The following is a 16,495-nucleotide window of genomic DNA, read 5'->3' on the forward strand; positions in this document are numbered from 1 at the left end:
CATTACTGTCATGAAAAATTCACCTGGTGGATATTCCAAAGTACACATGAAAATAAGTGACACTGTTACCTACCCTTTCCTCCTTGTATCTTTGATCCCCAGGAAAGAAAAAATTACCACACCATTGGCCTCAAGCCAGCTGGAGAACTGAACACTATTTATATCAGTCCTGACACCTGTGTCCCAGGTTAGTCTTCTACAATGAGAAAGCAAAGGGCACTTTGCATTTCAGTGCTTTCCATGCGCATGTGAGCAAAAGCTTTCCTGTCTCTCAGGGCTTGATTCTGATTGTCCTTACACCAGTTGTAACTGCATTATCCTCTGTGCAGTCACTTAGGATTTACAGCAGCATAGTAAGTGAGATGAGAATTAGCTCCTTTGAGGGCAATCCATACCATTGTCTTTTTTTCATCAGTTCCTTCTTTTTGTCTCTGATGTATGAGAAGGTGCTATCTTTGGGGCAATCCTGCCCCCATACGTGTGGCTCTTAACAGCAGTTTTTGGTAAACTGACATAGCTCCAATTACACCAGCTGAGGATCTCCCCCAACTGCATAGGAAAGGAGGCAGGATTTAGAAATCCCTTTCAGGGATGCACACCACCCGTGTGCACCAAGGAGCCTTTCTCCACAGAGTTCCCTATGCATCAGGCAGACCAGGGATTTAGAGGAACAGCTGGGCGAAACTGTTCAACCAAAACCTTTTTCAATAGTGAGACAGGCAGGAGGTTGGAGTGGGAGTTGCTATATGTGGCTATATAGGGAGGTGTATAAGCAATTTGGAGGTTACTCGAACCCCAGGGCTGCACTGCCATTCCACAGCCTATGTGGGAGGATAACTTGCTTCCCTAACCCCCTGGCCACACTCCATAGCACACCCCAGATACTCTGGGAACGATTTGATGCTTGGTGCTTTATCTAATGGTTCCCAAACTAATTATGGCATATGATCATTTACATAAAGTTTTAAACCTCTATAGCTGCCTTATTCTGATTGCAGTAGGTCTACAGACTTTTCCGTTCATGCTTGAAGTTGCAAACCCAGCTGACAGAAGGGCTGCCATCAGACCCACCAGCTGCTGCTGTCACCTTCCTCATCAGCAGATAATTGGCTCTGGCAAGATGCTCCAGTTGTATGCAACCAGCCAAAATAAATTCAAGATCCAAAACAAACTTTCATGACCCACATAATTTTTTTAAAAATAAACACCCACATTTAAATCTGTGAAGAGTTTTGATGCTACTCAGCATTTTTATAAGTATTTTTATGGGTATGTTGGCTCCAATTTACACAAAATCTGACTCAGATTTGCAAGAAACTAAAAAGAAAGAAAAGTGATTTACCAAAACAATGAAATCTGCCTTACTTAAGCCTTAAAGACTAGAAATAATTGACTGTGGCCTAGAGATAGGGTAAAATTTCTCAAAGTGCTTATGTGACTTAGGAGCCCAAATCCTACTTTCAAAAGTGAGACACTTCATACCCAGAGTCTCATTTAAAGTCAATGGGACTAAATCACTTTGGAAAATAGGACTTAATTTCAAAGTACTTAAGTGACTTAGGCCTGGTCTACACTAGGGGCAGGGGTCGATGTAAGATACGCAACTTCAGCTATGGGAATACCGTAGCTGAAGTCGACGTAACTTATTCCGACTTACCTCCCATCCTCACGGCACGGGATCGACGGCCGTGGCTCCCCCATTGACTCTGCTACCGCCGCTCGCTCCGATGGAGTTCCGGAGTCGACGGGGAGCGCGTTCAGGGATCGATCGCTACCCGCCGATACGGCGGGTAGTCTGGACGTACCCTTTAGAACTATCACCATAGTGTACTTATTTGGTCTATAGTTAAAGACCCATGGGTGACTGGAAGGTGGTCAAGCACTGGAACAAATTGCCTAGGGAGAGTGTGGAATCTCCGTCCCTATTTCCATTTGAAACCACATGCCACGTATGAGTAGGCAATAGAGGTGACTTATTGGTTTCTTTCGAAGCTAGATGTTTAATAAAAAAATTTGATGGTCCTCTGACCTGCTATACATCACCAGTCGGATGCTGTCTGTTTCCATGGTGTTTTGAATGTCTGCAACAACTTTAGGCACCAATCCTGAAAAGGGATCTGCAGGTGCATCCTCTTGAGTTCACAGGAGTTAGTTCAAGCACCAGGCGTACACTTGAGAATACCTTTATAGACACAGTGTTATGATATAAAACTTTTATTGTCCCAATTTTACTTGAACTGCTGCCAACAGTGGTTAGAGAGGCACAATGGTCTGTCAGATATACCAGTTACTATCCTATACACCAGCTGCCGCAGTTACCAGCCTTGTCAGCATATTGTGAGCTCTGGTGCACTGCCTCATTTTTTGTGCATTCACAGAATACTCCATATACTTATCTCCCAGTCCCCATGCCAATTAATCAATGACACCTTCAGAAGGCTCAGGTTTCACACAGATAAATGGGATTTTTCCCTGAGCTGGTTCTCCCAGGCAGCAGGCGTGAGTCAGGTTGAAAATGCAGACAGTCCTTTTCACTGCCATGGGATCCTACAGGAATCTAAGCTCTTCGTAGATTTTAAGGCAGGCCCCTTGTCTCCTTTGCAGTGTACAGAATGCAGTCAGCATTCCAAAAATAAATATTAATAGCAGTTGTGATCGATTCAGATGGAGAATAACAAAAAACACCACACATACCAGAAAGAATGAATTCCTAGGGGATAAAAACGAAAACAGAAAAGGCAGTTTAAATAACTACAAGTGTGTGTTGTGTTTTCCAGAAGAGAATGACTATTGTTATGAGCTGGGTGAAACCGTGTATAAGCAGGATCTGAATGAATGCTTCCCTGAGAGCTAGCTGGGATGGGGAGAGACTTGGGTATGTTTATGTATTTGCTCCTGCTCTGCTTACATATTCAGCAAAAAGTGATCAACTTTGGCTGGTGTTGGGTACAAATCACCTTAGCACTGAATGCAGGGGTAGTGAAATATGGTAACCAATGTTGTAATTATTGTCGGAATACAGGAAAGCAGGACTGTGCTTAACCTGTCACCCTCAGTTGACAGAACCTCATGAAGTCAGGGGCTCAAATGTCAGAGCCCTGTGAAAGTAAGAGAGGTGGGGACAGGTAACCCTAACTAGGAAGCTGCATAGCCTCCCTAGACTGGTTTAACCTGTTCTTCCCCACTGTTCAAAGACACGAGCTAAACAGGCTTCATTAGGAGCCTCTTTGTTATGTTCAATGCCCAATCAGAGCTGAAATCAGTTGTGGTAGGACTATGTTTCTGCCCAGCCTGCAAAGAGCTAAAAATAACTGAGAGCTAAAATCACTTAACATGGGGCAGTGTTTCTACCCAGCCTACAAAGAGCTGAAAATTACTAAGAGACTGATGTGCAGAGGTCATGGTAGGTGGCAGCTGAAGGCAACTGACAGTCAGCTGGTGAACGAGTGGTGGGTGAAGCGACGAGGCACAATGAGCGGCAAGCAAGCTGGCTGGTGGAGAGGTGCGACGAGAGTGGTGAGCAGGCACCCAGCAGGGTGGTGGCAGAGAGGCTGGTGGAGAGGCACGGTGAGCAGGGGGCTGGCGTGAGTGACCAGCAGGGTGGCCGGCAGAGAGCGAGTGCCTGAGCAGCGGAGCAAGTAATACGCCTCTTTACCTCACCCGGGGTGGGGGAGGTGAACTCTGCAGATGCACCTCTGAACTCTGGGTCTGCATTGACCAAGGACAGCAACTGTGAGTGGGGTGCAGAGACGGGTCAGGCATGTGAAAGGGACTTTTGGGTGGCTGGACTTAAGCACCTGAGGGGAAAAGGACACTGCCCAACTTACTTGGTGGTGGGTCTTTTACTCATGGGTTATGTTTATGAACCCTGTTTGCAGTGTTTTCCCAAATTAACGCCGTTAATTCCCTCCTTTTATTAAAAGTTTCTTTTCTACACTCAGACTCTGTGCTTGCAAGTGGGGAAGTATTGCCTCTCAGAGGTGCCCAGGGGTGGTGTGTAAATTTCCTGGGTTACTGGGTGGGGGTTTGAGCTGGTTCTGTGTTGTATAAATGGAAAGGAACCCCTAGATAGTGAACCCGGTCCTGGTTGCTGCCGGCTCCACCTGGCAGAAGGGTTACACTTGTTATGGGCAGAATTAAAACCTTATTAAGGCTGATGGGTGTGAATGCATCCTTCAATTAGCATAACTGTAAGGATAAATTAATCACAACCTCTACCTAAAACAAAAGGGTAATGGGAACCCATCCAGCAGTTTTAGACTGAGTGGATGGAGGAGCTTTTGCTGAGTAGTGTTTTGGGTAAAGTGTGTGTGTGTGAGGAAAGAGAGAACAGAGACTCCGAGGCAAAAAGCAAGCAAGCCAAGCAGAAGTCTAAGCATGGTGAGACTCTGGAGAAGTGTAGAGGAAGGTTCTGGGACTGGTGCTGGCTCTAGAAGCTTAGGGATGTAAGCAAAGAAGCTATCCCCTGTTGTTTTGGTTCAGAGAAGCAGGACCTTGTGCCTTCCTTGTAAATAAAAAAGACTGCATCAAAGAAAATACCAGACCTAGTTATCAGTCTCTACTCCCCACTGGAACATCACCAGGGTCCTGAACTTTGATTAGCTGCTTGGGTCAAAAAGGGGCAATGCTGAGAAGTTCTAGTTGAGCTATACAAATACACACTTTATTACCTTCCTAACCTGAAGTCTGTGCGCTAAGTGACATAAGGGTGATAGCCTCATCAGGTGGTGGTCTTTACATACATTGCATGAGACATGAGGCCATTGTGGCTATTAGGTGCTAGGCTGCACTGAGGTGGTATGGAGAGGCACTGCCCCAGGAGAACTCCAGACCTTTGGGGCACACTCTTAAAATTCATAGATTTGTAAAGCCAGATGGGATCATTAGGTCCTCCAGTCTGATTTCCTATATATCACAGACCATTAAATTTCACCCAGTTACCCCGGTCTTGTACAGAGCTCAATAGTTTGTGTTTGGCTAACATCTTCCAGAAGGGTGTCCAGTCTCGATCTGAAGGCATCAAGACATGGAGAATCCAGTAGTTTGTTCCAATAGGTCATCCCCCTCACTGTTCAAAATATATACCTTAATTGTAACTCGAATGTGCCTGGTTTCAGTGCCAGCCAATAGTTCTTGTTGATCCTTTCTCCACTAGATTAAAGAGTCCTCTAGTGCCTGGTATTTCTCCCCCAGGAAGGTAGTTCTACACTGTAATTAAGTCACTTCTCAACTTATTTATTTATTTTTATAAACTACACAGCTGTAAGGCACTTTTTTCCAGCCTTCAAATCATTTCTGTGGTACTCTAAGCATTTCCCTCTACAGCCAGCTGGCTCTGCTACTCAGTCAGTAGAGAAGAGTCAGGCACCCACACCTTTTCTCCTCTCTCCTCCCTGTCCCCTCGGAGGAGGCTAGCATCCATAGGGGTGTTGTAGGAAGCAGCCCCTGCACTCAAGCAGTTGCTGTTGGGCCCAACCCCTTGCAATCTCCCATTTAGCACACAATGTGGCCCATAACATGCGTTTGCAATTTTCTCTTTTCTGCTGATCCGGACTCCAACAGATGCTATTCTTAACACAGAGACGCAAAGGAAGTGGTTACCTAGCAACACGAGCCACGTGACCCCTTTCTGAATATTTCTACCTCCTACTCAGATTTCTGAAGGTTCACAGGCACTGTGTGTTTGCATGGAGATGCAGCCACCTAATGTCCTCTGGATCAAAGCGATGATCACGGGCTAGAAGTCTACATCATTAGTGAGCTGTGAAGCACCTAGGGTTTGATGCGGTCAGACATGGTGTCAGGGAAGTCAGAATAATCTCCCTCAGGTTTCCAGCACTGTTTCTTTCTTCACAATGTCAGCCAGGAAATTTGTTTTAATATATTTAAGTTAATCATGAATTTCCAGTGTTTAAACTAAAAAATAATCCATTTTTTCCCTCCAGAAGTATGCCCACTCAGGACATGTTTGTCTAACCCTGTCCCTCAAATTGTAGTGGTTTAGAATAAATGGAACCAGGATATAAATGAAAAATCCACCCCATCCTGGAAGCTCTATGTTGAAGATGGGACAAAAATGAATTTTTTTTCATGCCTCATGTTCTGATCCGACAGTAACCAGACCCAAAACGGCCTTGCGTTTGTATCTGGATTACAAAAGTTATATTTCCCCATACACAAAGAGCAAATAGATACTTCTAGTTGGAATAGCCTTTATTTCAAATTGAGATAAAAAGAAATCCTAAAGTAAAGTCTTTGTGAGCGCATGTGTGTCCTCTGACAGTCTGCACTGAAATGAGCACAAACCAGCTGCTTGTCTCTAGTGACAACAGAATCCCAAGGGATGGAGTGGTTCAGTACACAGCAAAACAAGATACACAAGAGTTACAAACCTAAGAGCACTACACATAGCTGATACTTACACTGACAGAGCATTTATCCCAAGGCCCTTCATATATTCACAGTTCTGTACACTGCATGGCAGCTTATCTGGGGTACTTATATTGCTGCCCTCACCTTAGTAGCGGAGTACCTTAAAGCAGGGCTTCTCAAACTGAGGGTCAGGATGCCAGAGTCAGTCGTGACCCTGTTTTAATGGGATCGCCAATGCTGGTGTTAGACTTGCTGGGGTCCTGGGCCAGTGCCAAAGCCCGAACCCCGCTGCCTGAAGCCAGAGCCCCACCGCCTGGGATCAAAGCCGAAGCAGGGTTCAGGTTTCAGCTTCAGCCCTGGGCAGCAAGACTCAGGTTACAGGCCCCCTGCCTGGGGCTGAAACCCTTGGGCCTCAGCTTGGCCCCCCCTTATCCCCCCTCCCCAAGGTCCTAGGGTTTGAGCTTTGGCTTTGCCCTCCCCCCCCGCCCCCCACCTGGGGTGGTAGGGTCAGGTGGGCTCAGACTTCAGTCCCCCCTCCTCGGGTTGTATAATAATTTGTAGAAGAGGTCGCAGTGCGATGAAATTTGAGAATCGCTACCTTAAAGCATTTATCCTCAACACCCCTGTGAAGTAGAGAAGTGATATTATTCCCAGTTTACAAGTGGGGGAAACTGAGGAACTAAATGATTTGCCTGTGGTCAGGAGCGGCACCAGGGTTTTTGGCACCCTAGGCGGGGGTCCTTCCACGCTCCCAGTCGTCAGTGGCAATTCCGCGGTGTGGGGGTCCTTCCGCGCTCCTGGTCTTTGGGGCACTTTGGCGGCGGGTCCTAGAGCAAGTGAAGGACCCGCCGCAGAATTGCCGCCAAAGACCCGGAGCGCTGAAGGACCCCCCGCCACCGAATTGCCGCCCCCCCAAATACTGGCGCCCTAGGCGACTGCCTAGGTCACCTAAATGGAAGCGCCGGCCCTGCCTGTGGTCATATAGAAACCCTGCAGCAGAGTAGGGAACTGAACCCAGATCTCCTGATGCCCACACTCACTGCCCTTAGCCACAGGACTCTCATTCCTCTTGAACTACATCCTCAAATTGCATATACATTATCGCACAGTACACACTATCCTTACTGCACATTAGTCAGCTAACATTGAAAAAAAGAGACTTTTTCGTGAAGAATTACTTTAGACCAGCCTGGGTCCTATGCACGTGCCTTTAGAATGTCACGTTCCCTTGCATTGCAGGCTATCACCTCACCTTCCTTCACCATTTAGTAATTGTTGAGAAAGAAGGTAACTCTCCTTTTCCAACTATGCATTTATAGAAGAGTTCATCAGTACTTCCAAAATCCAAAAAAAGAGAGTCACTTTTTAGACCTAGTTCATAGAGTGCTCAGCCACCATTGAAATGTAGCCACTTCTGTGCCAGTGACATGACAACAGTTTGGAAGAGAATAACTTCTTTCACTGAAACTGCAAAAGGAAATTTAAGTGGACAGAAAGTGAGCTATTTATTTTGGAATTTGACTACTAGGGTAACATGGCTAATACTCCTGCTCTCACAAAGTCAGAATGTTGGTTCAGAGGGGCAGAGTGTCACTTACTGACTTTTTTTTTTTTTTTAAATTCAAAGTGGAACTGTCTGTCTGTGTGTCCCTGCCCCCTAGGGGACTGAGCACAAGACTAGGGACCAGAAATGTCTGCATTCTAATCCTCTCTTTACCAAAGAGTGCACATATTTCATATTTAATTTTTTGCAGAAACTTGTTTTGTTTGCAGGTTGTTGGGTTTTTTTTGGTTGTTTGCTTGTGTTGGTTTTTTGTTCACACAAAAGTTCCACAGATTCAAAGCCAGACAAACATAAAAAATGGGGGTGGGAGGTTGGAAATTATAGATGCTAACTTAGTGGGGGGTAGGAGGAATAATAGACATTGTTTGTCTCACGCTGTCAGTTCCGGAGAGCATAATAAAATATTACAAGCTTGATAACTGGTAAACAGTTACAGTCACCTGTGAAGGGCCAAAGTGTGCACATCTCAAAGCACCATCACATTTTAAATGCTTTCCATTCAGAGAATGGAAATGCATTTCCCAAGGGGCAAGTTCATTGTATTTTAGCTTGTCAGTTTGGGTACACTAGTTTGCTGTTTTCATGTAATTATCCTTGAAAACATTTCAATTAATGCATTTGCAGATGAAATTATAGTGTGGGACATTATTATAATACCTCAGTTTAAGACAGCAAATCACTGCTCAGATTAAGGCAGCAAATTACTGCTGTTCTTATGAAGAAATAAATTAGTGTGATAATTATCTGACCACTTACACTGGGGTTTTCTTTTAGTAGAGTGGCAGTTATGAAGTTCCGGTATAAAAAAAAACACAATGAAAGTGGGTAGTATGAACCAAATGGAACATGTATTCACAAGCCATTCTGTCTTTATTTTAGTATTTGTAGTTATCAGAACAACAGTTTCAACTGAGGTGCCATAAACTTGATTTTATTCTTCACCACTAAAATCCACCAAAAGTATTGCTCATTGCTTCCTGTGTAACATATCAAGTGCTGAGGATAGCAGGTTATACTGATAATTCTGCTACATAGAGCTTGCATGGAGCAGGGAGCAAAGCTGTCAGGCGGGAGGTGGTTCCCTGGCTGCCAGGATGTTGGGAGTCAGCCCTCCTCTGGCTGTGCTGAGCTGGGAGCTCTGCCGCACCCCATCCCTGCAGGACAGTCAACCCTCCTCCTGCCCCCAAGCACTTTGGACAAGTAATAAGTAAGAATATTGAACAGCAAAAAGTAAAAATACTATTTAGAGAAATGCAAGGTTCTCTTTAGCTCGGGGGAGTGAGCTATCGGAGATGGTTCTCAACCCCATCAAGATAACACCTAGGATCAAATCCTGCTTACCTTATTCATGTGAGTGAGTATTCCTGTTGAAGGAAATGGAGTTATATCTGAGCAAGGACTGAACCCAGAACTCCAGCCTTTCGCCTTACAAAATAAGGGATCCCCAGGGGTTGCTGGAACACACTGTACCCCAAGCCCTGGGGCTGCATTTCACCACTCCGCAGCTGGCAACAGCCAGGCTGTAGGGTGGGGAATGTTTTTCCTCTGAAACCTACACTTTGTCAAACTTCAAAACAAACAGGCAAAAAATAAAAAAAAAAATAAAAAAAAGCCTCCATTGAACATCCCATTTTAAAAATTAAGAATTTCAACATTTCATTTTAATAGTTTGACAGCCTGGGAGACTGATGTCCTAATTATCTTCAGAACAGGCGCACATGGGCAATTCCTGCCAATGTGACTCAGCCTAGAGGTGAAGAGCCCAGTTCTTTGGTTAGATGGTGGTAGTTCAGTATAAAGCCTTCTCAAACTGCTCTGCTGAGACAGCCACCAAAGGAGCTAATTATGCAGCTTATGTACTCCTGTGATCCTTATGGGCACCTGAGTCCCATCAATCGCACCGCCGCAGTTAGGAAACAGGAAAAACAGGAGGACTTGTGGCACCTTAGAGACTAACAAATTTATTAGAGCATAAGCTTTCGTGGACTACAGCCCACTTCTTCGGATGCATATAGAATGGAACATATATTGAGATGTTCCATTCTATATGCATCCGAAGAAGTGGGCTGTAGTCCACGAAAGCTTATGCTCTAATAAATTTGTTAGTCTCTAAGGTGCCACAAGTCCTCCTGTTCTTCTTTTTGCGGATACAGACTAACACGGCTGCTACTCTGAAACCTTAGGAAACAGGGTAAGCAGTAGAGTTTCCCACAGTGCAACACATTACTAGGGCTAGAATGTCGATATTGGGGGTGTCAAGTATCAGAGGGGTAGCCGTGTTTGTTGCTTTTTACAGATCCAGACTGAGTCCCATGGCACCTTATAGACTAACAGACGTATCGGAGCATAAGCTTTAGTGGGTGAATGCCCATTTCTTCAGATGCATGAAAAGTGGATATTCACCCATGAAAGCTTATGCTCCAATATGTGTTAGTCTATAAGGTGCCACAGGACTCTTGTCAATATTGGGGGTGGGGGCTCTAGGCACTTTGGGATAGGTTTACTTTGACATGGGTCTGTGCACTGCAGTGTGGATGCCAACACCCTAGGTTCTGGCACGGGTCAGAATATTCTTAATCTAGGGTTAAAATGCAATGGAGACAGACACTCAAACCCAGATTCCCTGATACAGGTCAGCTGACTCAAGTCCCAGTAACCTTAGGCTAATATTGCTGTGTAGACATGGCCAGACAGGTGATCAAACACTGTGATGGCTGCCATAGAAAAGCCTGTATGTAACATGTAGGTGGAGTGTCGAAATTCTGCTATACAGTAACACAGCTTGTGATCATTCCGTTTTGTGAAGAGGGATTCTATTTCCAGTCCTGCTATTATCCCACATTTACTAAGTACCAGAACATACATTCCATTAAAAAAGAAAAGAAATAAGCACATCATCCTTGTTCACTTTTAACCTCCCTTTAACATTTCGTCAGTCACCCAATCTATTTTCCTTCTCTCCTTGCTTTCTGTGTAAATGCGCAGTTCTCCTTTAACATTTTTTGGTTTACAAACGAGTTTGGTTTTTCACACCGGAATGAATGGCATCTTTTGCTGTGCTCTTCCATATAGGACACAGTACCAAGAGGAGATGGGACAAAGGTATGGCAACACTGTGCATTCAGATGGCTATTATCCAAGGTGAAACACTGTTTCAACATTAATATTTCCACTGATCTTGTCCTTCAGAGAGCTAATAAAAGGGTAGAGGGCCAGGGTCTCACAGGAGCCCTCCCATCACTCTAAAATACTATAGAGTGCCAGTGAAGTAAAAACTGATGGATTGTGTAATAATCATTCCCTAAATGCCAGGAGCTGTATGTTATGTTCAAGCTGTTTTGAGAGATAAGAACTGTGATGGCTTGGGTGGCTGAGAACTGATATCACTAGTTATCTGAAGGCAATCACTTTATCTGAGTGCAGTCCTGGGGCTGATGAAAGAATGGTGTCAGAGATAGGTTCTCTTATTTCCTTTTTTAGCTTCTTCCAAGCACAGAAGGATGACTCCAACCTCATCAGGGTGATAAGCATGAATGGGAAGATTCCTAAAATATTAATAAACCCACCTCTTTTTGAAAAAAGCTGGTATCCTGCCCATTTCAGTGGTGAGAGGGGATGGGCACTAGGGGAATCTCTTTGTTAGCAAATGATAAAACACATCCTAATAAACATTCTCCTGTGATAAAAAAATACAACGGAAATCAAAATGTTCTAAGTATATGTTCAGGAAGAGAGAAATAATTGAACTTCTCTCTGTGAAAACTCTTACTGTGTAAATATGCTAAGACAGATATATGTATACCAAAGGAAGAGATTGTTCCAAGGCCAGGCTGGAGCACCATCTTTTTCTCAGCCTCTTTGTACCTGATTGTTGCAGGATGTACTTTAAAGACTCTTAGCAGAGGACTAGAGACACTTCATTAAGTAGGCACATGTTTTCTGAGTTAAGGGAGCAAGAAGTGAAGTATTATTTCTTGGAGAGAAGTTGTACAGACCAGGGTCAAAGTACTGAAGGTCCAGTCCTGCCCAGATGAAGTCAATGACAAAACTCCCCTTGACTTCACTAGTACAGGATCTGGCCCACAAAGCCAAAGAGTAACAGACTTGCTCCTGGACAATGTTGAGTGCCTCCTGGAATATGTTGCTGAAACCAGTGGGGAAGTGAGAGTGCGCCGCACCGCCCAGGTCTGCTAGTGGTAGGTGTATTTTATGAGGCATAAGATTGAAACATATGACAACTTCAACAGATATAATATCTGAGATTGAAATTATCCTCCTTTAGGATTGGAGTGCTCCTCTAAAATTTAGTCTACGCTACCAATTTATGTTGGTATAATGATGTCACCAGGGCATGCAGACCTGACCCCCGGTGTAGACAGCTTGGGGAGGTGGAGTACTTATGCTAAAGGGAAAAGCTGTCCCATCAGCATAAGTAGCGTCTTCACTAAGCGCTACAGCGGGTAAGTGTAGACAAGACCTAAGACACAGCCCTTGGTGCACTGCCCCAGAGAGGCACACTGTGAAGCGGGCAAAGGTGCAAGGGGAATAATTTTCAATACCCTTTTAGGGAGTGCCTCATAGATACCCATGTGCCTAGCTGATGTGTGGGGCAAATGGAACCAAGGTTCCCCTACTCCCTATCGGCCCCTGCCCACTTGCTCCCAGAGGAGAAGCACCTTGGGTGAAACCAGAAGCCACCTTCCAGGAAGCTTAACTCAGGTTGTGCTGGGGCAAGTAGCAAGAATCAGTCTTTACTCTCCCCACATACAGCCGTGCATGGTTGTGTAGGGCTATGCACCTTAAATAGTTAATATTTAGAAAGCACTTTAAAAATTGTAGAAACCTTATGTTATTGTCATTATGCAATTCTGGTTCATCAAATTTCCTGATGGTTCTGGCTGACACCAGAAGTGAGCCAATGAGCAAAGTGCACCAATCATGGGATATTTTGGTAAGGTTCAATATATATATTTTATCATTTAATACCGGACAGTCAAACCATCCATTAACTTAAAAGGGGCTTACACTGCAAGGCATTTCACAGCCTGCCTGGTATTACAATCACAAACCAATTGGGGGAAGTTATTACCAGTACTATACCTCTGGGGAATGAAAGCAGCGTGGAGGTGGGGAAAAGTCTCCTGAGAAAATGAGTGCAATTAAACAAAATAAGAAAGGTGCTGATTTTAGGGGAAAATAACTCACACCTCCCCGAAGGCGGACTGTGTACAGTTAACATGGCATACATAAAAACAATCTGGACTGGATTGCCACTGCTGCCCGACATCTTCCATGTACTTAGTGCATCATTAAGTCAGCTAGGGTCCGTGGATTAAGCTGCACCATAAGGAGATGGGGTGGACTGGAGCCACACAGTGAAGAATAAACTCAGCCAGAAAAGCATGATATGAATCAGACATTTATTTAATGAAGAGATATTTTCTGGAACCTCCATTCTTAGTAAAGCCAAGCTTCTGGTAAAAGGATCATTAGACCAAGGCATTATTAATCTGATTCCCAATGCCAGAAGAACATACAGCCTAACCCAGGGGTCGGCAACCTTTGGCACGCAGCTCACCAGGGTAAGAACCCTGGCGGGCCGGGCCAGTTTGTTTATCTGTCGTGTCCACAGGTTCGGCCGATCACAGCTTCCACTGGCCGCGGTTTGCCACTCCAGGCCAATGGGGGCTGCGGGAAGCAGCGTGGGCCGAGGGATGTGCTGGCCACGGCTTCCCGCCGCCCCCATTGGCCTGGAACGGAGAACCGCAGCCAGTGGGAGCTGCGATCGACCGAACCTGCGGATGCAACAGGTAAACAAACTGGCCCAGCCGCGTGCCAGAGGTTGCTGACCCCTGGCCTAACCTAAACACATTGAAATCAAAGACTGTCATTGGCTTCAGTGGGCACCGAAGCAGGCTCATCCAGAATAAGTACCTCAGGTATGAGAAGCAACAAATTCAAACTCTTTCTCCGGAGTTGTGGAACACCTAATAATAAGTCATATCCTAGTATCTCTATATCACCTTCACAAAGGTTGTCTTATATCAATATTTTGCAATTGCAGTCACACCCCACCAGTAAAAGGTACAACACAGCTAAATTAGGCTAACTCATAGTCCATTAGTTCCTTAATACAAGTATCTGTCCTCCCCCCTTAAGATTGTGTCACAACCAAATACAAGATTGATCAGGTAGTTTAGCATAAGTCAGTTAGCCACATGGGGCAGGGAGACAGGAAGGGGTGAATGGTCCCTTAGAATTTTTGCTAACTACTTATGCTAGACTATCTGCTCGATCTTGTGTTTACCTGGGACACTGAGTACCTTTCCCAGACCTGAAGAATAGCTCTGTGTGGCTTAAAAGCTTGTCTATCACCAGCAGAAGTTGGTCCAATAAAAGATATTACCTCATCCACCTTGTCTCTCTACTACCCTGGGACCGACATGGCTACAACAACACTGCATCTAACTTTGTAGACACCTAACTCACTCAGCACCTACATTTTCACTATAAAAGTCTCCATCACACCCAAGTTTCAGCTTCGGACATGCGCAGGCATCACCCCACCTATCTCACCTGTGGGGCCAAACCGGTAGACATGCTCAGAACATATCTAATTGTACACAAAACAGTTGGGGAGAAAGGAGGCAGATTCTTAACCATTGGGCTGAAGATTATAAGGGAAGAAACTCCCCTGGGATATAGGAGAGCCTGGTTCACTTCCCCCTCTACCTGATGAGAATGGATCTGAACAGGGTTCTCCTCTCAGGTGGAGCCCTGAACTGTGGGATATTTGAATGTGGGTTTCTCCCATTCTCTCCTATTTGAAGCCATTCCACTTTGCATAAATAATTAAATGTTCAGTGGTTAGGGCACTCACCTGAAAAGAGGAGGCAGGAATGGAACTGGGGTCCTTTTTCTAAACCAAAGTGAGTGTTGCTTAATTTTCCTGAAAATTTAAAATTCACTGCATCTCACCTCCCTTTTCTTCTAGGGTTTATTTGTATCCTGAACTGTTATCTTGTCATATGTATGATTAGTTTTTGGAATTTGTATTTCATCTTAGCTATGCCACCATCTGTTATGATCTAGTTCCACCTGCCAAAATAATTCAGTCAGAATCCAATTACATCCAAACCAGGAGTCAGAAGTGTGTCTGTTCAGAAGTGTCATGGTTACATCAGATCATAGAACATTATTGTATTACCTCTACCTGTTTCTTAACCTAATACAATATACCATAAAATCCAGCCTCAGCCACCTTAACAATCTTGATCCAGAGTTCTTGACAGCTAGCTCTTTTCAAGCCTGAATTTACATTTTTGGCAGACATTTAAAAATCTGTGAATTATTTATTCCTTATGTATCTTTCAATCACTTAACTCCCCTGTACTGTAAGTTCATTATATTTTCAGTAGATTTGTCTCTATATACCATAATTCAGAAGTTCTCAAACAGCAAGGCTAGGAAGGATCATCTCTTCCAGAGATAGTAGGGGAGTGGAAGAATTTTTGTTATTTGCTGTGGCTTTCCACTTAGGACTCAGGAAAAGCAGAACCATCTATTATGTGGTGAACATCAAAGGGGTGAGTTCTAGTCAGATACAAGTAAGGGAGAAGGAAGAGGCTTTGTGTGCCATATTTAAGGCTACATGTCTAGAAAATCTTCTGAAAAGCTACTGCTGCTACCCCGCAAATCAATGAACTCACACCCTATTTTAAAAAGGAGCCACTTGAAATGTAAACAACAATGACTTTTTTTCATTTGTGGAAATGAACAAATTTGACAAGCTTAATTCTCCTGGCATTCTGTTGAGGTAGGTAAGTGTTGCTCTACCTATTCTGCAGAAGGGGAAACTGAGATATATAGCAATTAAGTGATCCCAAGGTCCTACATCAAACCAGGGGAGGGCCAGAAGAAACAGCTACTTACTGTAACTGCAGTTCTTCAAGATGTGATGCAGATATGTATTCTGCTTCGGTGTTTGCATGCCCAGTGCACCACAGCCAGAGAATTTTGTCTAGCAGTACCTGTAAAGGGGAAGCACTTTTATCTCAGCCCCTTTTGCAGTCCCGCATCTCGCCTGCCACCAGCCCCCATGTCCCTCCCAGACCCCAGTGCCCTTTACATTAGGGTTCTGCTCCCTGCAGCAGCCCACAATCTGGGTCTCCCCACCCAGAGGAACCCCCACCCCTCTATCCCCACCTTGCCTCAGTGGCTACTGCCAGTCACCATCTAGCCCCCACTCACTGGGGCAGACTGCAGTCTATAAACCACTCATCATCAGCAAGGGGGGTTAGGACCTGCTGCCTTTGCCTATCTCTGGGCTGCACCTCTACAACCCCAGTACCTATTTAGCGCTTTCAGCAAGGCCAGCAGCCTGGGTTTTTCCTGGCAGGAGCTCCCCAGCTCCCTCTGCCCTTCCCCAACACTGCTCCACCTCAGGTACCCTTCTCAACTGCCAGGCAGCCAGGCCCCCCTCTCTCAAGAAGCTAGAGAGAGTCTCTATGTGCCCCTGGCCCACTGCCCTCTTATAAGGGCCAGCTGGGCCCTGATTAA

This window comes from Chrysemys picta, chromosome 1, assembly GCF_011386835.1.
Source record: "Chrysemys picta bellii isolate R12L10 chromosome 1, ASM1138683v2, whole genome shotgun sequence".
Taxonomy (NCBI): Eukaryota; Metazoa; Chordata; order Testudines; family Emydidae; genus Chrysemys; species Chrysemys picta.